General features: G+C 40.8%; 1 long non-coding RNA gene across 2 annotated transcripts in view; it reads right to left on the bottom strand.

The window, feature by feature from the left end:
- Window positions 1–9,708: 9,708 nt before the first annotated feature.
- LOC119538485 overlaps window positions 9,709–23,096 on the bottom strand; it is a 39,253-nt gene continuing 25,865 nt past the window's right edge. Inside the window, exons 3-4 of one of the 2 annotated variants that reach the window (XR_005217562.1) lie at window positions 15,365–15,561; window positions 9,709–11,483 (exon numbers count right to left, since the gene is read on the bottom strand). This is a non-coding gene — a long non-coding RNA (uncharacterized LOC119538485). The remainder of the gene's footprint in view (window positions 11,484–15,364; window positions 15,562–23,096) is intronic. The other variant, XR_005217561.1, reaches the window with a different exon arrangement.

The following is a 23,096-nucleotide window of genomic DNA, read 5'->3' as shown; positions in this document are numbered from 1 at the left end:
TGTTGCATTGAGTTGGACATTTTCATAGCCTAAGAACTGCAAATTTTAAGTTAATAAATCCCCATTATAAAAGCCAACCCATTTCTGATATATTGCATTCTGGCAGCTTTAGCAAACTAAAATAGATATCTTTAATATTTATCCAGGTTTGAATGCCTATGGGTGCAGCCAATAACTGAGGTCCTTCCATGGAGTCTAACACAGACCCAGCAATTTGATAGACTGCCTATGTGAGCAGCTTTCTTTATGGCTGGAATAAAAAGATGATGAATGGCAAGGAATCAGGGGTGAGACTGAGGCATTTATAAAGGGGTAGGATTTATTATAGGAGGGACAGAAATGGCCTGGGGTACGAAAGAAAGGGTAAGGGTGGAATAAAAAATGCATATAAGAGAGCTAATAGGATAATAATGAAGATTATAGTAGGTGTTATTGAATTCATTTTCAATCTGATGAAAATCAGGTCTAGTCCTGGTTGTTGGGGGGTGATAGGCACAATGAAAATGTTGCAAAATAGGCCATATTTTGCATATTGTTTTTATACTTTGTCCTGTAAAGGGGTTCCTAGGTCATTGTGAAGTTCCAAGGGAATTCTCCAATTTGGAATTTTTTTTATTGATACATTTGCCACAGTAGCTTGTCTACAGAGAAAGGCTACAGTCCAATGGAAGTACATGCAAATCATTATAACACATTTATAGCCTTGGGATGGGAGCAACTGAATAAAGTCCAATTTCCAAATTTCAAAAGGTCCAGTTGGTAAGGGAAAATGCCCTTGAGAGCTATAGAAAGATTTTTCTGGTTTATGCTTGGGATAAATTAAACAATTGTGATATATTTTCATAGTTATTTTGGGGAATGATTTCCAGAAATATTGCTTTCCTCAGTTTACCCTTTAAAAAATTTTTTAATCAGTTTTATTCACACACCATACATTCCCTCCTAAATAAACAATCAAAAGCTCCCATATAATCACATAGTTATGCATTAGCCACCACAATCTATATGAGGACACTTCAATTTCTTTTGCAAAGAAAGAGGAAGAAGAGAAAAAAGAAAAAAAAAGAAAAAGAAAAAAAGATGACAAAAAAAGAAAAAATAAGATAAAAATAAAATGAAATAAAATAAAAAGGTCAGACAATAACACCAATGCCAGGAATCCCGTACCCCTCTGTTATGCCCCCCAAGTATAGACATTTAGCTTTGGGATATTGCCTTTGTTACAATTAATGGAAGCATAATACAGTGTTCCTGTTATCTATAGACTCTAGTTTGCATTGATTGTATTTTATCCCCAATACCATCCCATTTGCAACACCTTGCAATGTTGACATTCATTTGTTCTCCCTCATGTACAAACATTCTTATACTTGTACATCTAATCACACACTTTGACCACCCTAGGTTTCACTAAGTTATACAGACCAAGACTTTATCTTCTATCTTCTGGTATCATACATACCCCTAACCTTCTTCTTTTCAGCAATACTCACAGTCATCTTGGTTCAGCTTCCTTACAATATTGTGCTCCCATCACGCAGTATTGTGCTATCCATTTCTGGATCTATACAATCAATCCTCTTGAATGTTCTATATTCCTTCAGCATTGAATGCCTGATCTCTACCTTCTTTCTATCTCCTTGTATCTTCATTACTACACTCTTCTCCAAATGTCTCTCTCTCCTGCCTTTTCCTATCTGTCTGTAGCACTACCTTTAGCATTTCTTGTAGAGAAGGTCTCCTGTTTATGAACTTTCTCAGTGTCTGTTTATCTGTAAATATTTTAAACTCTCCCTAATTTTTGAAGGGAGAGTTTAAAATCCTATATATTTTGCCAGATATAGGATTCTTGGTTGGCAGTTTTCCTCTTTCATTATCTTGAATACATCCTACCACTACCTTTTTGCCTCCATGGTTTCTGCTTAGAGATAGCACTTAGTCTTATCGAGCTTCCATTGTATGTGATGGATTGCTTTACTCTTGCTGCTTTCAGAATTCTCTCTTTGTCTTTGACATTTAACAATCTGATTAGTAAGTGTCTTGGAGTAGATTTATTTGAATCAATTCTGTTTGGGGTATACTGTGCTTCTTGGACCTATAATTTTATGTCTTTCATAAGAGTTGGTAAATTTTCATTGATTATTTCCTCTATGATTATTTCTGCTCATTTTCCCTTCTCTTCTCCTTCTGGGACACCTATAACGTGTATATTCATGTGCTCCATGTTGTCATTCAGTTCCCTGAGACCCTGCCCATATTTTTCCATTATTTTCCCTATCTGTTATTTTGTGTGTAGGATTTCAGTTGTTCTGTCCTCTAGCTCACTGATCCTTCCTTCTGCCTCTCCAAGTCTGCTGTTGTATGTCTCCACTGTGTTTTTCATCTCTTCCATTGTACCTTTCATTCCCTTTAGCTCTGCCATGAGTTTTTTCAAACTTAGGAATTCTTCCTTATGGTCACCCAGTGTCTTCTTTATGTCCTTCATCTCTTTTGTCACATTTTCTTTCAACTTGTGGATTTGATTTAGAATATTTGTTTGGACATCTATAATTAGTTGTTTCAACTTCTGAATCTCAATTGAGGTGTTAGTTTTTTCCTTTGATTGGGCCATATCTTCGTGCTTCCTGGTGTGGCTCATGATTTTTTGCTGTCTAGGCATCTGGTTTTCTTGATTAGTTTTTCTGGAGGTTATTTTCTTATTGGTTGTCTTTGATCTCTATCTTTTCTTTGTTTCTCTCACTGGCCAGTTGTCAGATTGGTTCTGTCCCCCAGTCTTCACCCCAAATCAGGCACCTACTGTGGCCTGCCACAGGGATGGGGGTAGGCACTGAGCACTCCAGCAAGTTCACTGTGTGTGGTAATACAAATCTGCTGGCTTACAGTGGTGCTCTGTTTTCTGCCAGCCAGCAACACCTGGGTTTGTTTTAGAGTCCTGCTTTAACAGTTGGGCCTTCTGTATTTCTCAGCCAAAACAGGGCTGGGTTTCTGTACAGGGCATGTAGACCAGCTCCTGTGGTTCTAAGAGAGGGTCTGAAGCATCTTGTCAAAAGTGTTTCAATTCCCTTGCACCTTCCAGACTATCCGGCAGATGGCACTGTTCAGTAACTTAATGATCCTCAGAAGCTGCTTTGCCTCTGAGAACAGGCTGCATCTACACAAGTGAGCTGAAACTGTGGGATTCCTGGGCCCTTACTTTGCTGGCCAAAATTTTGCTCAAATTGGGGCTCCACCCATGGCAAATTACTCCCTCAGCTAACCCAGTACTCCTGCCATTCCCAAGGCAAGGAAACATCTGCCGGCTGATGCTCCCCTCAAGGGTGGGGGAAGGGCTTTCATACCCAGGGCTTGAAACACAGTCTCTCCACATTTTCTCAGTCTCTTTGTCCCTCATTGTCCTGGGCCTTGAGATGTCCTCCCCTGTCCCCCAGGTCTTCAGATGGTGGGGGTATGTCTCACTACTGTGAGAGATTTTAAAATCTGTGTCCCTGGTGGAAGGGTACCCATCTGCTGATTCTGTGCCTTTCCCACACTGAGACTCAGTGAGGGGAGGGGAGAGGACTGGCTGGTCCAGGACAGAAGCTTCCTACCTGATATTTCTTCTCTTTCTTCAATTCAGCATTTGCAGGGTCATTTCCCACTCTATGTCTTCCTCCAGAGTTTCAAGCAATTCAGAGTTGTCCTTTTATTCATTGACTCTCTGGAGAGAGGTTTTCAGTAGCTGTTTATGTTGTCATGTTGATGATGTCACCGTCAGCTTACCATTTTATCAGTATTTCAGTGGGTCATATTATGAATAATTTCCAAAATTCTTTCCTGGTATCAGTTAGGGAGGACTGGTTCACCATTAGGGCCAAATTATGATTTAATTGCAAGCTCATGAAAGTAGCCAGTGTTTTTCCAATTTTCTATCTCCTGGGAAAAAGAATTTTGTTGAGCATCAAGGAATAACTTTTTATGTTTCCAATAGAACTATTTGGTTCAAAAGTCATTATACAAACAAGAATAGGATTAGAATTTATACTTGCATTTTTTGCAGTCATATCTGCCATGTGTTTGCCAGTGCTTTCTTCCATATTTGCATAAGAATGACCAGGAATTTTAATTAGACCCAAAGCCTTTGGTAACAGTATAGCATCTAGCAATTCCGTAACATATGAGCTGTTTTTATTTTCCATTGGAAGTTAAAGAAAACCTATTTGTTTCCATAACATCTCCAAATCATGAAAAACCCCAAAGGCATATGATTATCAGTGTATATATTTGCTGTTTATTTTCTTCTGCAAGTATACAGGTTCTTGAGAAGGCAAAAAGTTCAGGTTGCTAGGATGCAGTGACATTAGATAAGGAATTTGCTTCTACTATTTCATGGTTAGAGGTATTAGCATATTAAATACTACAGATTCTTCAGTTATCTATAAGGTGGGAAACAACTGTATGCCAGATAACATTTGCGTTGTCAATTGAGGTTTCTTGTAATTCTATCTGAGGGTGAAAGCTATGCAGCTCTGAGGAGTTTCCTCAGAAATTGTAGGATATAAAGTAGTAGGATGAAGGTTCTGACAATGAACAAAGGAGACATTGGGAGGGGAAAGTAAGAGAATTTCATAAAAAATTAAGCTGTTTGTAGAAAGGGTGTTTTAGTTTGCTAATGCTGCAGAATGCAAAACACCAGAGATGGATTGGCTTTTATAAAAAGGGGGTTTATTTGGCTACACAGTTACAGTCTTAAGGCCATAAAGTGTCCAAGGTAACACATCAGTAATCAGGTACCTTCACTGGAGGATGGCCAATGGCATCTGGAAAACCTCTGTTAGCTGGGAAGGCACGTGGCTGGCGTCTGCTCCAAAGTTCTGGTTCCAAAATGGCTTTCTCCCAGGACGTTCCTCTCTAGCAAGCTTGCTTCTCTTCAAAATGTCACTCACAGCGGCACTCCGTTTCATCTCTGAGTCAGCATGTTTATATGGCTTCACTGATCAAGGCCCACCCTGAATGGGTGGGGCCACGCCTCCATGGGAGTATCCCACCAGAGTCACCACCCACAGCTGGGTGGGGCACATTCCAAGCAAATCTAATCAGCACCAAAAGTCTGTCCCACAAGACTACATCAAAGATAATGGCGTTTGGGGTACAAAATGCATTCAAACTGGCACATTCCACCCCCTGGACCCCAAAAATGACATTATCTTTCCAAGTACAAAATACATTCATTCCATCACAATATCACAAAAACTTAAATCATTTCAGTAACAAAAGTTAAGTACAAGATCCCATCAAAATCAATTACAGGCGTGGTGGGTCCTAAGGCACAATTCTCCTTTAGCTTTGGATCTGTGGACTTAGAACAAGTTATATGCTTCCAATATACAAAGGAGGGACATTCATAGGATAAACATTCCCATTGCCATAAGGAGAAACAGTAAGAAAAACAGGGTTAACAGGACCAAAACAGTTCTTAAAACCTGCAGGACAAACTCCATTAGATTTCAAAGTCTGAGAGTCATTTACAGAACAACGTTGCATCCTTGGGGCTTGAGAGAGCGGGAGTCTAACCCTTCCTAAGGGCCTTTTCGGCAGTCCTTTCCTCTCCAAACGCTTAGGTGAGTGCTCCAACATACCCACACATCGGGGAGACCACCTTCTCGGCCCCACCCTCCTCAAACATCGGGGCAGCTCCCGGATTCCCTTCCATCTCCGGGGCACACGCTCAACCCCTTGAGAACAGTGTGGTGGCAGCCAGGCTCTCCCCAATTCCCTGGGAATGTGCTCCACCCTCTTTGGGACCTCAGGTGGCAAAACTCTTCCAGAGCATCGAGGTGGAATGCCCACCCTCGACCTCTGGGGCAAACTCACCCTTTCCATGTGTGTGGGCTGCTCCGCTCTCCCAGCCCGAGACCTCCTGACTCCAGACCTCAACCTCCATGGCTCTGTCTTTGAAGAGATTTTTCCTTTAATTTTTTTCTTGTCTGTCTCCTCCAGTCCAGACCGGCAATGACTCTGTCTATAAAGATCTCGCAAAAATTCTGTTGGCTTTGCATGAAGCATGCAGGGGTCAAAGCCATCAGACAACAGGACTTTCCACAAATCCTTTCTGCTTAACTCCTTTTCCAATCTTGGCTTGTACTGAAATGGTGGCTGGGTTCCATGTTTGGTTATATCCTCACGTTGGGCTGTAGCTTCTGGGATTCCACCCACTGGAAGCCCGTAATTTTCCAAGCCATCAACTTCTGGTTTCTTTGAACCAAAGAGTTCAGTTCTAAGCTTATCTCTCTCTGCTCGCATTTTACTATAAGCTGCAAGGAGAAGCCAGGATACGTCCTCCACACATAGTCTGGAGATCTCCTCAGCTAAGTATTCCAGGTTGTTGCTTCCAGATTCTTCCTTCCATCTCACACCAGGACTCAATTTTGCCAAATTCTGTGCCACTTTAAAACAAGGATCACCTTTCTTCCAGTTTGCAACAACACATTCATCATTTCTGCTCAAGTCCTCATCAGAAGTATCTTTACAGTCCATATTTCCACAAACAGTCTCTTTAAAGCAGTTTTGGCCTTTTCTATTAAGCTCCTCACAACTCTTCCAGAAACGCCCCCTTATCCATTTAAAAAGCCATTCCAACATGTTTGGTATTTGCAAACTCAGCAGCAAAAGCACCCCACTTCTCTGGTACCAAAATCTGTTATAGTTTGCTAATGCTGCAGAATGCAAAACACCAGAGATGGATTGGCTTTTATAAAAAGGGGGTTTATTTGGCTACACAGTTACAGTCTTAAGGCCATAAAGTGTCCAAGGTAACACATCAGTAATCAGGTACCTTTACTGGAGGATGGCCAATGGCATCTGGAAAACCTCTGTTAGCTGGGAAGGCACGTGGCTGGCGTCTGCTCCAAAGTTCTGGTTCCAAAATGGCTTTCTCCCAGGACATTCCTCTCTAGCAAGCTTGCTTCTTTTCAAAATGTCACTCACAGCTGCACTCTGTTTCATCTCTGAGTCAGCATGTTTATATGGCTTCACTGATCAAGGCCCACCCTGAATGGGTGGGGCCACGCCTCCATGGGAGTATCCCACCAGAGTCACCACCCACAGCTGGGTGGGGCACATTCCAAGCAAATCTAATCAGCACCAAAAGTCTGTCCCACAAGACTACATCAAAGATAATGGCGTTTGGGGTACAAAATGCATTCAAACTGGCACAAAGGGCTTCAAAAGAATGAGGGACATAAATAGTTAAGGGATATCCCATAATTAATTCTTCAATTGATTCTAAAAGTTTTGCCATTAGAGCAATGGACCTCATGCAAGGTGGGGTGTCCCTTGGCTACAGTATCCTATTGCTGGCTATAATATCCTAGGGGTCTATGGTGGTCTCTATGCTTTTGTGTAAGGATGCCTAAGGCATTCCCTTCTTGTTCATGGACAAAGAGGAAAAAGGAAATTTGTAATTAGGGTATCCTAGAGCAGGAGTGCTGGCAAACTATGCTGTATGTCCTTGAAGGAATTTTGACTAGAGTTGAGGCAGGCCTAGAGTTAGGGCAGTAGCTGGCTGAGCAAACAGCGAACTCCAGGAAGTGGTCAGGCCTCACGGAGAAATGTATCTCTGAGAAGACAGCAATAAACAGCACCATTGGCCCCCCACCTGAGTCAGTCATCTATGATCCAGCATCAACAAAAGGGGGAGAAAGGTGGGACCAACTGACCCTACCTGAGTGAGTTATCGATGATCAAGCATCAGTGAAGGAGGAAAAAGGGGAGGGTAGTAAAACAGTTAAGGAAAATTACAAAAGGAACAAAAATTCATGAAAGCAGATTGCCCTACATTGCCGGGGTCTCTTGCCTCTCACCTGTCTTTACTTGTGAGAGTGCCCACATGTCCTCTCACATGCATTCCTAATAAACTTTCTGCCTGCGTATGTTATCTGTGCTGTGCCTTTGAATTCTTTCTTGTGGCATGGCCAAGAACTTAGGAACTCAAATCCAGCAACACTTTCCTCCCAAATGTTCTAGTTTGCTAATGCTGCCAGAATGCAAAACACCAGAAGTGGACTGGCTTTTATAAAGGGGGTTTATTTGATTACAGAGTTACAGTCTTAAGGCCATAAAGTATCCAAGGTAACACATCAGCAATGAGGTACCTTCACTGGAGGATGGCCAATGGCATCCAGAAAACCTCTGTTAGCTGGGAAGGTACATGGCTGGCGTCTGCTCCAGAGTTCTGGTTTCAAAATGGCTTTCTCCCAGGACATTCCTCTTTAGGCTGCAGCTCCACAAAAATTTCACTCTTAGTTGCTCTTGGGGAGTTTTTCCTCTCTTGGCTTCTTCGGAGCAAAGTCTGCTTTCCAACTGCCTCTCAGCTGCAGCTACTGTCTCAGCTGCAGCTACTGTCTCAGCTCCTGTGCTTTCTCCAAAATGTCCCTCTTGGCTGTAGCAAGCTCGCTCCTTCTGTCTGAGCTTATATAGTACTCTAGTAAACTAATCAAGGCCCATGCTGAATTGGCAGGGCCACATCTCCATGGAAATTATCCAATTAGAGTCATCACCCACAGTTGGGTGGGTCACATCTCCATGGAAACACTCAAAGAATTATAATCTAAGTAACACGCATATGTCTGCCCACACAAGATTACATCAAAGATAACGGCGTTTTGGGGGACATAATACATTCAAACCAGCACACCAAATAATGGGCTCAATTTGTTTAGATTTAAACAAGGCATGTAAACGTTGAGCCAAAGAAAAATTAGGAATCCAAATTTCTACAATATCCTGTAAGGCTTAAAAATCCTATTAATTGATGTTTGGCCTTGAGAGGAAGGAGGAAATTTAGAATGCTTTGGATTCAGTTAAGATCTAGGAGGCTCTGGGGGCAGGACAGGTGGGGTAGAAAGAATGTGGCCCATATCAGCAGGCCATTTAGACCATAAATGGATTGGAATAGTATCTAAAAGAAGGTGGTGTTTCAATTTTACTTCTTTGCCTGAAAGGACAGGAATACTTAAGGTACTTAATTCCTTATCCTGAGTCTGGTTCTAAGAGTTCCAAATTAATTTTCCCCTTTTGAGAGAAAGATATGTGAGTATCCAGGGAAATCTCTTCTGAGAAGATGATTGGAGCACAGGGACTAACGAAAACTGATGAATGCCTTGTAAAGGTCCTAGTTGAAAAGGAATTAGGGGAATTAAAGATGATCTTGGGCTTGTTGGAGATTCCCACCATTTGAATTGTTGCTGTACTCTGGGGAGGAGGGTTAATGAAGGTGGTGGGATGTAAGACAGAAAAGGTGGCCCTAGTCTCTACCAGACCCCAGATACCCTCATTTCCAATTATCAGATCTATTTTGCCTAAAGATGGGACATGGACAATTGGAAAAACCACTGCTGTATCCTGGGGCAGCCCTGGCAGTCACACTGAAAGGCATTTTGCTTTCTTAAAGGGCAAGGAGAGCATTGGGGGGTTGCTGCTGTTTTCAGGTAGTTTTGGTCAGTCTCTTTTCCAACGTCCAGGTAATAATAAGTACCAGTGCCCTGAACCCTGGTGCCTAAAAGAGTTCACTGGTGGCTTATTTAGCTGTTGTAATTTGAAACTCATGGTTTGTGCTAATTGTATTTGCACTGTTTTTGCTTGGGAGGATTTCTTTCTTTCCCTTCCTTCCTTCCCTCCCACCTTCCCTCCTTCCCTCCCTCCCTCCCTCCTTCCTTCCTTCCTTCCTTCTTTCCTTTTTTTTTTCCAGCTTTTTAAAAGATGTGATCTAAATGATCTGTAAGATTTACTAAATCATTAGGTGCCACTGTGGCCCAGTTTAGTTGCTTACATTTTAGAGTGGTGCTTAGTTCTTCTGAAAGGCTGTTAACAAAAGTAGAATTAAATAGGTTGGAGGTTTCATAGTTAATATGGTCAAGACCTGAGAATTATTTAAAAGTTATTCTGAGCCTGTATAATATTCATATATGGGCTCATCAGGTTTCTGGGTACATTGTTAGATTTTTCTTTAATCAATAATTTGGGAAAAATCATCAGGTACGACCTTATGGAGTTCCTTAGCTAGCTTAAATGCTTCAGTTTACCAGTAGTTATTCATTTTGAAAAGTCATTTAAGGGATCTTTCTAATTAGCTTTGTCTATCCAGATTTTGCCATGAACTTCACTGTGGCATGTAAATTAACTGGTAAAGGTCTTAGTATCCAGGCTCAACAGTCTTAATGATAAGACTGAATTATTTTGCAAAACCTACTGGGTCTTCAGGAAGATTTGGAAAATCTTATCACTATAGAAGAGGAGTTTGGCTAAACTAGGACATAGAGGAAGAGGACAGGAGAGGCTTAAAGAAGGATTAGAACAGTCAGACTCAAGAGTTTCAGATAATTTTTCAAACTTCATACTGCATTTAGAGAAGTCTGTGTTAGTCTTTGTTAATTTAGTATTTGTTTCTTAAAGAGGCAATTTTAGAATTAGTTATACATCAGGAAGCTTCTAAATACCAACTAAAGTAGGTATCTCATTTTGGCTTGCTTAGTTTAGAGCCTCTATTTTCAATACCAATTTAGGTGTATCAAAAGTTCCCATTGAGGTCATTATAATTCAAGATTTTCTCTAGTGTGCCAGGTCCAGCAGGATAAGATTTTACATGAGGCAGGACCATAATTTTTGTACAAGAAACCAGCTGGTATGCTAGATGGTCATACACTATTAGAGTTCTTAGATGGATTGCAAACTATTTTTTAATTAGTTCTGATTGTAAGCAATCATAAATCCTAAATCTGAGAGGAATTATCTGGGTTTGGGGCAAGTGTGATATTTTACAGGGTGCCTTTCACAGGATGCTTATTTTACCTGGTGGACAGCCTGTGCTCTAGTTGTCCAACCCATGGTAAGTTCTCCTAGTTGCATGAAAATTGTCTTGTGTGTGGCAGGCACCTTGTGTCAATACAATCCATCCATGGCCACTTCACCCTTTCATAGGAGTCTTGGTCTTCAGAAGCTGAGACTTCTTATCAAAAGGTGGCAGGCACCCTACTAGCTTTTAAGTGCCCATCCTGTGCCCACCAAAATAGTTATTTGATTTCTCAGTCAGAACATAGGTCAAATTGATTGTTCGGAAGGTATCCCTCCTCTAAAAAAAGAACTCAATACCAAAGTGGGAATTTTTAATGTCCCGTTTGAGCACTTATCAGAAAAGGAAATTTTCCTTGTGTACCAAAAAGGGCAAACACAAAAGGGCTGCTGCCACCAGCCCAAACCCAAAGAACTGAAGTTCAAATGCCTTTAGCAGAAGACACCAAAAGAAAGACCAGAACCTCAACCAAAAAGAGGGCACTTCAGAACCAAGAGGACTTACTGGCAGGAACCCAGGGCCATGGGGGAGACAAGAGAGTGCAACGGGCTTTTTCCAGTACCATGCTTGAATCCAATGGTAGCTCCAAAGTCAGGTCGGTGATAGCTTCAGATCCCATTTCTGACACTGTGTAATGCCAACCGAGAAATAAACAAAGCTGTAAGGCAACAAAGACATTCATTTGGGGTCTTAGAATTGCAATTTGCAGAGAACAGATTCGGTAACAACCTAAATCTATCTTGGCACTTCCAAGCAAGGGTTTTAAAAGGGAAATGAGATTAGATAAGTTGTTTGTGATTGGTGGATATTTGTATACTCCAGTTGTCCCTGAGATTAGATAATTTACTGAGTTCTTTATCTTGTGGTTTGTTTATGGTGTCTGGAAGTCCTTAGGGTTTTGAGGAACACTGTTGCTTAAAGCTTTGCATACTTTGGCAGTTTGTGATATCTGGCTGAGATTTGCTAAGAGTAACCTCCAGAATGACCTGATTCCATTTTAAATCTCTTAGCCATATTAACTCTACTTTGTTTAAGTTCCTTTTACAACTTCCTAATTATTTTATTATATTTTACTATTATGCTCTTGAGGTTATTTACAGCTACTGAACCTGTAGGATAGAAATCCTGCTTAATGGTGTTATTACACATCACTTCATGGTTCTTTGTTTCTTTGTTCAGTGCTATCACAAAATCAGCCATCAGAATATTTACCCAGTGTCACAGCCCAAGAGGGCTTTTGTAGCCGAAGGACTAAAGAGAGCACCAGACATGTTCTGAGGCATAAGCTTTTATTATGGGGTTTACCCACAGCATGGGGAAGTCGAGTCACATTGCCCTGAAATCAGGAGCTTCTCTGAATGGATTCAGGAGCTTCTCTGAATGGCGGCGAGTTCAGAGCACAACGTGGAAATAGTATGCACTTTGGGAGGCTGAATAAACTGGTTATAAGGGCTCGATATTCCAATGGGTATGAGAGCATAGAGCGGGGAGCAGGGGTCAGGGTCGTGCAAGGTAGGTAGGGATTGATTGTAATCAACAGGGAGGAGGGGAGGATTATAGATTATCTTGTAGATAACAGTATCTCAGAGAGTCTCAGGGAGGAAGTAGTTTTGGGTGTAGATTACACTTAGCAACTGATATTACAAAGAGAATACATCAAACCTTAACTGTCCTAGGTCAAGCAAACTGCTGTGTGCAGTCTTCAAGAAACTTGGGGGCCTGGGGCTTCCACACCCAGCAAATGCTACAAATCAAGCCTTCCCCCTTCTCCTCATCCCAGAGAACTAGTTGTTAAACCAGCATTCCTTTCAATGCTGATGTGTTGATTAAAGAGCAGCTCAAGCATGTCACTTACCCAAAAAGTACAATTTCAGAGCATTTGGTCAACACAACTCCAAATTTGCCACAGTTTGTTAATTTAGAGAAAATTCAATTGAAGCTTAATCAAATTCCTTTCTTCAAATCTGACTTTGGAGCAGTAGTGGTGGCTATGTATCTCAGAGAAGTCCTTGAACTCAGCAGTATGCAAATCAATTAGCAGATTTCAAAGGACTTGCTGCTTTCATGGCCTGGGTAACTCAGGATTTCCATCTCCCTCCTTGGGATTTCTTATACAACTTGGTGAGGACTGGTGTAAGAGATGATCACAGGAGTGCCTCTGGAATCTAAGATCTGCAGCTCCCCAGGGAATCTTCTGCCCTCAATTATTCCAGTCTGCCTATAGTTCTTACTCAGACACGTTTGCTAAAAGAAGGTTCCTACAGTACAGCTAACTTTCTCTATTCTCATTTCCCTTTTCTTTTCACATTAAATCTCAAGTGACTGCCTTTTAATTGCTTTCCTGATATAAGCAGTTTCTCTCCCTCCACCCTCACTCCCCCATTTCATAAAACCTTACTTTCATCCTGATGCACCCCTATTTGAATAAAAAGAACCACCCCAGGCTTTAGCCCTCATACCCTCATACAACTATCGTACTCTTGGATATTTCTTTTATTTATTCTCTCTCTCTTTTTCACCAGTATTTGCCTACCTTCATAATATTATTTACATCTTGACATAATAGTATATATCTGTTTTCATAGTCTGTTCTTTTCATTTAACGTTACATCATAAGCCTTTTCCTTGTGTTAAAGTATAATTTTCAAAGACTTAAAGGCATGACTCTTGTGCACATGTAAAATGATCATGCCTTGTGGTAGGCAGCCCCCAGGATGGCCTCAGTAATTCCCACCTCCTGGTATTCATGCCCTTGTGTAATCTCTTCCCCTTGAGTATGGTCTCAACTTCTTGACTGGCTTTTAGAGAATAGAATATGTCATCAAGTATGAAGTGTGAAAGCAGGGTATCAATTGTTCAGATTTTGTGTAAAGTGAGTAACTGAGTAAAATACTTTTTCTCCAGCTTCCAGCACTAAAACAAATGCCTCAGCAACATGCTTATGGTTTGTCCCATTTCTAAAAGGAAATACTGTATTCCTGGCAATATGATTATTTTAAAGGAAGAGTACACAAGCAGAAATTGCCCATGGGGAATTAAAATGGCACCATGAGAACTTTCAACAAATTTTGATTGATTATGATGAAAACGATACTAATCATAATAATGAGGTTGACATGTGACATATGAACCACTTCAAAACAACTCAGTCATATGTCTGTGAATAACAGCTTTGCAAAGCAACTTTGGAGTTTGCCTGAGGAAAAGGCAAGAGAGGTAGTATATATATTGCAGGACCCAAGAAACACAGGCTTTGGAGTTGGTCACAAATTCTGGCCCCCTACTATTAGCATTGCTACCTTGAACAAGTTACCCAACATCTTGGAGCCTCAACTTCCTCATCTGTAAATGGAGATAATAGTATTTATTACATAGTGTGGTCATGAAAATTAAATGAAATCATGTGATTGGCCCACAGTTTCAGCAATATTTTGGGGTTACTAGGAGATGCCCCCCAAGCTTGAGAAAATGAGGGAAGTAGATTGCTCTTCAGAAGCAGAGAAAGGAGATAGAAGGGCTCCCTGGCTGGCAACACTCCAGCGTAATAGATTGCATTAATGTTTCTAGTGAGAGAATAGGTCGTTTAGGTAGGGGATGAACATTCCACACTCACCTGGTAAACTGATGAGGATCTAGCCTCCCAGGTAAGTCGGCCAAACAGGGAGAGATTGTGGGTCCTGTGACAGTGATGTCTCTCTGTAGAGGACTACATTAACATTTGGTATTTGGCTCCTGCATATTTTGGGCAGTCTAAGTCTTTCTCTCTTTCTCTTTGAGAGAAAGACTTAGACTGCCCAATACTCAAGGGGAAGAAATTGCCCACGGGGAAAATGAGGTCAATAGATTGCTTTTCAGAAGAAAAAGACAGATCCAGGCAGACTTCCTTTAGACAGTGTATATACAAATCGCCTTATTAAAATGCACATTCAGATTTATTAGGCCTGGGGTGGGGCCTGAGATTCTGCATTTCTAACTAGCTCCCAGGTGGTACCGATGCTGCTGGTTGCTAGACCACACTGAGTGACAAGGCCACAGACAGCACACCACCACTACCAGTTACACCCCTACTTCCAACAAGGATTCACCAACAATATTTATTCTCTCTCTCTTTTGGGGATCTTAAGTTTCCAATTTAGAACCTAACACTTGCTGCCCTAACTCTTCATCTAGAGACTTGGAGCAAGTCTTTGACTTGCTTCCTTTGTCTTCATCCCGTTATACCTAGACAGAGGTCAGGATGGGGCATTAATGGGTATCCAAATCTCCCTCTCCCTAGTCCGTGACAAGTCCAGCAGGGGCACTGGTTAAACAGCTGCTTGAGTCAGGTATCTGCCTCAGGTAGACTGAAGCTGAAGGACAGAAGGGTGGTTGAGCAAAGGTCCTAGTGGAGGCCCAGGGGCAAAGCAGGGGTGGCTGAATTGAAACTGGTGGTGAACTCACTGGTCAAGAGCTGCATGAGTGGGAAGAGAACTGGAGAGGGTACTGAGGAAGAGAAATGGTGATGAATGACTGCCTTGGAGCTAGGAGTTATCAGTTTACCTGCTTCAGAGAGATGAACTGGTGGTTGATATGATGCTATCATCGTCCTTTGACAGGCAAGGCTGAATTTGAGTCAGAGGCTGCTTGCAAACCATATTCAAATGGAGGTTTGCTGAAATAAAGGACAGGCAATGCAGATTCAATAGGTATGGGGTTTGGCCTGAGATTCTTATTGCTGAAAATTTCGATTTGCTCATCTAAGAAAATGAGAGAGATAAATTGAAATGGGATTATATGAAGCTTAATTATAGACATAATTACAATTCATCTATAATCTCTAGATTAATGATGTTGTAAATAAAGTAAACACATTAGGGGAAGCTATTACCACTGTGTTAATAAATCATCACTTTATCAAAAAACCTTCCAAATCCCCCAAAACTTGCCCCTGTGGTTTCTCTCTCACAAGGGAATCTTGCTATAATTCTTAAGTCCAAAATAAAGGCACTTTAATATCTCTTCTTTGTACTTGCTAAGCATCTTGCTGAATTATAAAATTGGAAAATTTTCATCTTTTAGTAAGTTTTACTCATTTTTTGTAACCCGCAAATGACATTTAAAGCTGCTTAAAGTTTTAATTATTGCAACCAGCAACTTAAAAGTTTGTAATCCCTCAAAGCAGATCACAATGAATGCAAGGATTTGTCTTCTTCAAAGGAAACTGTCTAAATAAAGGAAGCTAAGCACAACCCGTTCACTGCTGCATAATAACAGACAGGCACACAATAGGTTGGGGTCTAGTAAACAAGAGAGCAAAATTTTCCATCACACAGTCTTGACTTTGATCTCTGCTAGATGATCTGACCTTGGTAAGCCACTTAATCACTCTTAGCATCAGTTTACTCCACTGTAAAAGTGAGAGACTGAACCAGTTGGTATCCAGTCCCAACAATCTATTGATTCAGTAGAGGCCTGCTTTTGATTGTTAGAACATCAAAAAGTATTTGCCATGTAACCGTATCACTAAATGTCGCAGTAGTGGAAACCCAGTGAGATGAAGCAACTCAACATAGATGTCATGATGTCATGAGAGGCAGGGAGAGAAGCTAGGCTTAAACTCCAATATGCCTGACTTCACAATGTCATTCAGCTTAAAATTTTCTCTAGAGATGAACTCCACAGCTACAAATAAGAAAATGTACCAGAATAAACCACAAAAGATGTTGGCCTCACACAACTTCCTCTAAGGAAATGGTTATTTTTCTGGGTGGCTTAATACAACAAGTCATAACTGACTGATTATGGTCAGAGGTGTGGAAATAAATTATGCCAGTCAACCACATAAGAGCAGACTAAGTTCTCATAGTGAAGTGACTGGTTTCAAGATTACAGAGTGCAAATTCTCTTAGTCTGTGAATGATCTGAGAACAGAGGCCAGGCCTAGCCCACGTTTGGGGTTAGCAAGGCAGGCATTCTGCATCGAAGAGAACCTTTTACTAGTGTAGGGTCATAGGGCGGGGCTGGGGCAAAGCAGCAGATCTTCAGCATTAGGGAAGGAAACTAACTGAAAGGGAGGCAATTTCAGGAGGACAAGGCAAGCAAGCCATGGAAGGAAATCTTAGAATGATACCAAAACAAGGGTTAATCCTCTGGACAGGTACCTGAGTAGGGATGTTGAATGCCTCTGACAAAAATTTCACACAACTAGGGGGTGTAAAAAAGGGTAGTAGTAAAAACAAATAAACCCCATCCATCTTTTTGTAGAGATATACCTTGATCCTCCCCACCCCTATTCTTATGAGAAAGTTTAAAAATTACTAGAGTTTACTTAGCATTAATATCCCTAGATATCTCACCTGAAAGTGGATAAATTTGATGGCTAAATTATTTACGTTAAGAAAGAATCCTATCATTTATGTAGTTAACTAACCTTTGTATAGCACTTACTATGTGCCAGGTACTGTTATAAGCATTTTCCAAATAAATTATACCTCTATGAGATAGGATGGGTACTATTATTATCACCATTTTCCAAGGCAACTGAGGCCCAGAGAGGTTAAATGACTTGCCCAAGGTCATACAGCTAGTAAACAGCAGAGCCCACACAGTCTGCTCCTGAGTCAGTGCTCCTAACCACCAAGTTTTGCTGCCTCCTTGAGAAAGGATCACAAAGTAAGGATGAGAGTAGACATTTATCCTTCTTTTTGGCTGCTCAGTTTCTGAACCCACTTCTTATGTTAGGGGAATCTGGGTGAGACTTGAGAGAGGTAGAGTTACTTCCCACTATAAAAGCTGAAAATGTCAAGTCTTAGCACAGTTGATCTCCTTGTGAAAAATCTTGGGGACCTCCACCCCTATCTTACACTTGGGAGTCAACTCATCATTTCCTTAACTTGCAGTATATGCTTTGCTATAATTCTCAATATCTTGAAGTTATTGATTCTTAAATTTCATTTAATGGATGCAGGTCAGTTAGTGGGTTTTATTGGTGAGAGGATGTGGGAATTCTCTAGTTTCTTCTATTTTTTTTTTCAGTGAAATAAAAAGCAATGTCATTACCTATGAATGGAGGTGGGATGGGGTGCTGGAGGTTTGAGATGGAGGAGAAGGAGTGAAATTTGTGCTAAGGGATTAGGACGGTAAATTTTACTAGGAAAATTAGTAGGGTTGCTGGGTGCCACTGAGGGCCAACTTCAGGATTGTGGTCAGAAACTTAAAATGAAACCAGTGGCATGACTGCACATTTTTCTCTAGCTCTGTTCAGACAAGATAATTAAAATTCAAGAGATTAAGAAACTGAGAAGTTAAAGTATTGGTTGGATCATTCATGTGTAATATGTGTGTGTGTGCATGTGTATTCATAAATAGGTCATATATTTACTTTTATGCCTTTTTTTCTCACTTAATATGTTAGAGAGTATTATGTATCAGAACATATAGAGCTGTCCTTTTCTTTTTAATAGGCTGAAGAGTATATAAGTGTGCTTGTCCTTGACAAGCCCTCTCCCAGGAGGAAATAGAGGCTCAATGATGAACAGAATTTATTAATACCTCAAAATATTTTTCTCTCACACATACATGAAGTGTCTAGCATAGGGCTTGACACATAGGAAGTGCTCATATCTTTTTAAAGTCCACACACACATTTGCCTAACCCTTCTGGGGATCATATAATTCCTTTGAAGTCCAAGACAGACTCTGTTCTCACAGAAAGCTGCAGAGTGGTGTCTTTTCAGATGAAGGGTTTCCCCAGCCCTTGTGAGGAGCTCCAGGGGCCACTCACCCCCTCCCCCCCAAAAAAAGGTCTCCAAATGGGAGCTTTCCCAGCCTCACAAATGAAGCTTGTCCTTCCCTCCAAAGATAAATGAGCATTCTAGGGACCTGGGCTATATGTCAGTTAGTGCTTTTCTTGATCTTAGTATCTCATATTAACCAAAAGCTATATGGATTCTCTTATTCACCAAGGAGAAAGGCCAAGTTGGAGATTACAGAATTTTCATAATTTTAAGGAAGTAAGTTTTTAAAAATTCACATTCATGTAATATGTTTTTTAATGCATTTTTATTATGAACTTTAACACATATACATAACAGTGATAAATTTCAGAGCTAAAGAGCAAATCTGTAGTTAGAGAGCAAATTTCAAAGAATGTCATGGGTCATAGTTCCACAATTTCAGCTATTTCTATCATTGTAAAATGTAACATACATACAGAAAGTTGTTAACTTTCAATGGATAGCTCAACAAGCAGTTATACAGGTAATTTCAAAAATTGTTATGGGTTACAGTTCCACAGTTTCAGTTTTTTCCTTATTATGAAATATAGGGTATATACAGTGTGCCGGTTTGAGTGTATTGTGTCCCCCAAATGCCATTATCTTTGTGGTCTTGTGTGGGGCAGACGTTTTTGGTGCTGGTTGGATTTGCTTGGAATGTGCCCCACCCAGCTGTGGGAGATGATTCTGATGAGATGTTCCCATGGAGGTGTGGCCCCGCCCATTCAGGGTGGGCCCTGATCGGTGGAGCGATATAAATGAGCTGACTCAAAGAGAGGAAACGAGTGCAGCTGGGAGTGATGTTTTGAAGAGGAGCAAGCTTGCTGGAGAGGAATATCCTGGGAGAAAGCCATTTTGAGGCCAGAGCTTTGGAGCAGACGCCAGCTGCCTTCCTAGCTAGTAGAAGTTTTCCGGACGCCATTGGCCATCCTCCGGTGAAGGTACCTGATTGCTTGGACGCTTTGTGGCCTTAAGACTGTAACCGTGTAGCGAAATAAACCCCCATTTTATAAAAGCCTATCCATCTCTGGTGTTTTGCATTCTGCAGCATTAGCAAACTAGGACATACAGAAAGGTGAAAACCTTCAAAGTACAGTTTAATGAGTAGCTATAGAGCAAATTTCAAAGAATGTTATGGGTTACAGTTCCACCATTACAGCCATTTCCCTTGTGCTATTCCAACACCCCAGCATCCAAAAAATATATATTTATATAAAGATTCACTATTGGTAATCTTTTGTTAAATCCTAGCTTGTCTGTTGCTACCCCTTCCTCTCACTTAATCCCTCTCTTCATCTTCAGGGCTGTCGAAACATGAGCACCCTAACTTGTTAATATTGAAAGGGGGTGTCAACAGCATGGGAAAGAGGGCTGCATTTGATTGTTGTTCTTAAAGAGACTGTTGCCTCTGGGTTTTAGGACTTGTCTGGCACAGGAACACTCTGATGGATGTAAGTTTCTGAGAGATAAAACTTGGTGAGTGAATCTTTTATAAAATCTCAGGTAAGGACCTAGGTATTTGGGAACTACTTTTGGTGAGGGCATGGCATACTGTGACCATTTGGGATGTCTAGCTGGAGCTTGCATAAGAGAAACCTCCAGATAGCCTCCCGACTCTATTTGGGATCTCTCAGCCACTGTGACCTCAGCTTGTTGCTGTTCCTTTTTCCCCCTTTTGGTCAAGTAGGCATTTTCAGTCCTTCACTGCCAGGGCCAGGCTCATTCCTGGGAATCATGTTCCATGTCGCCAGGGAAATTCATTCTCCTGGGAGTCATGTCCCTCATGGCGGGGAGGTTAATGAATTTATTTGCTGAGTTGGGCTTAGAGAGAGAAAGTCCACATCTGAGCAACAAAAGAGGTTCCCTGGAGGTGCCTCTTAGGCATAATTAAAGGAGGGTTCAGCCTCCTATTTACAAACCCAAGTTTCACAAGAACAAGCCTCAAGTCGAGTGCTTGATTTATTAAGTAGTAGGTTCCTAATTTCACTTAATATATATTCTATCCCAAGATAAATGGTCAGTTTCTTACATTATCTTCACTTAATATTACAGTAATCATCACTTTCAAATTTAAATAATTATCATAATTCATCCCAGAGCTCTTATCAGCTGGTAATTATTCATCCCTAGTATTAGTGTAGTGTTGGTAATATATACCTATTAAATATAGTCTTTAATATGTAATAGGTAGTTTTTTCATATACCACTCTGTTGTTAACCCTCTGCACCAGTGTCATATTTTATAAGTATATCATGCTAACACTTATTTAGGTTTGTGGTGCTACTCTGTGGGTTACATGCCTTTAAATAACCATTTACGAACATGTTTGCCTTCAATGCGATGTAATATGTTATTGAGTGGGAAGTCTCTTCCCTGTCTCTTCTTCCCCAATCTATTATTCATCTAACACATTCTTGGTTCTCTTTCACACCTCTCCTGTCTGAGAAAATATGAAGTCCAAGGCATTGCAATCTATGCATCCAAAGACCTCTCATTCTGGGACCCAGGTTTGAGCCCAGGTCTGGTATCCTGTTGTCTTTCTAAGATCTAGTATTTGCATCAAGATGACTGCCTTTTGCTTCTGCGGAGGTGGCTTTTAACTTTTTGGGTAACAGTTTTATTGAGATATAATTCACATATCATATAATTCACTAATGTGTATAATTCAATGGTTTTTAGTATGTTCAGAGTTGTGCAACTATCACCACAATTTTAGAATATTTCATCACCCCCAAAACAAACTCATACCATTTAGCAATCATACCTCATTCACCCGTCTACCTCCCACATTGGACCCTGCCTTTTAACTTTTAATTACTCTCTTTACTCTTTAGGAGTGAAACCATTGTCTTCTTCACTTGGAAGACAAGTCTTTTCAAACAATTGTTGGATAATGACTTTGAGAACTGGGACATCATATTGACAACCTACTATGTACCAGATACTATTCTAAGAGTTCTACAAGTATTAACTCATTTAATGATACTAATTTAAAGGTATCCCAAAGTGCCTAAATAATCACTAGCATATAATAATTGCTCAGTATATATTGTGTGAATAAATGTCAATTGTAGTCCTATCATGAAAGGCCTTGTATGTGGGACCAAAAATTGTGTTCTTTATCCACAGCTCCTGGATTCCTTTCGATCAAAGCCAATCTGGCTGTGCAAGAATCAGTTGGGGCACTTGTTTTGCTATTTTTTAAAAATCTATAACAGAATCCTAGACCCCATCCAAGATCTCCTGAACTAGAATTTCAGGGTATTTGTATATTTACCAAGTTCTTGAAATGATTTATATTTACCCCCAGGTTTGAGATCTACTGCCACAGGATATGATATCATCATATTTAATGATTAGGATATCATTGAAGGTTTTTGAGAATAACTGATCTAATCAGAGCTGTGTTTCATGAATGTCAAGCTAGCAGCAGGATGTATATTAGCCAGGAAGGAGGATGGATTATAACAATAAGCCTGATGAGCAGTAACCAAGATCTGACCTAGGTTTGTAGCAGTGGGATTGAGGGAGAAAGCACAAGCAGGAGACCGTTGAGGCAGACTTAAGAGAAGAAAAATCTTAAGAGACTTGAGGTTTTGAGACTGCATGCTTGGGAGGATAGTTGTGTTTCTAACAGAAGAGGGAAAGTTTAGAAGTGAATATCAATTAAAATTTAACAGACCTCAATGACTATTGGCTTCAGGGCTGGTGTGGAAATCCTTGTTTGTACTTAGCCTCCCTCTTTCCTTGAAAGGTAACTGTGGTAAACACTGGAAATAGTGCAAATACTGAAAGAGCCAGAAATGTGAGGTAGGTGATAGGCACTGCAGATAAATAACGCTGCTTAACCCAAGGAGATCCTCAGAGAAGGTTTGGGTGACAGGAGGCAGGGGAGGAGATGAGAAAAGGTCAGGGAGGGAGGAAGAAGTTCAGAATACCCTGTTAGGGAGGCCAAAGGAGAAGAGAGTGCCAAGGGGAGGCTGCCCAACAGAATCAGAGGCTGCCAAGAGTTCAAGAAGGATAAGGATTGCACAAAGGCTGGATTTGATAAAATGAGAGGTCACTAAGAGGAACACACAGGAGGGTTTGCTTAGGGATAGGTCAATCAAGGAAGACTTCCTGCAAAGGATTAGTTTTGAATTCAGCCTTGACACAGGTAAATATGAATTGACAGGGAGAAGAGTAGAGAGAATCTTTGGACAAAGGGTAAGTTTAGGAAAGAGAAGGAAGAATGAGCAAGCTTGGCACATGAAGTACATTCCTTTTACAGCAGAGGAAGGTGCTTGGGACAATAAAAAAAAATGGAGCTGGTGAAATTGGGGAGGGAGAACACAGCTATTAGAAAATCCTCAAGGCTCTAATAGTTCTTTTGGCATACAGGTATTTTGAAGTCATTATAGTACCCTTTTGGGTTTCTAATTCTTGGGGTGAAATAACTACTCACAGCAAAATTAAGGCATGTAGACATGAAACTCAAACCAGGTACACTAAGAAGGGAATGTTTTCTATTAATCAC

The sequence above is a fragment of the Choloepus didactylus genome, chromosome 6 (assembly GCF_015220235.1).
Source record: "Choloepus didactylus isolate mChoDid1 chromosome 6, mChoDid1.pri, whole genome shotgun sequence".
Taxonomy (NCBI): domain Eukaryota; kingdom Metazoa; phylum Chordata; class Mammalia; order Pilosa; family Megalonychidae; genus Choloepus; species Choloepus didactylus.
Note: the sequence above shows the minus strand (reverse complement) of the source record. Positions and strands in the feature narration are given on the sequence as shown.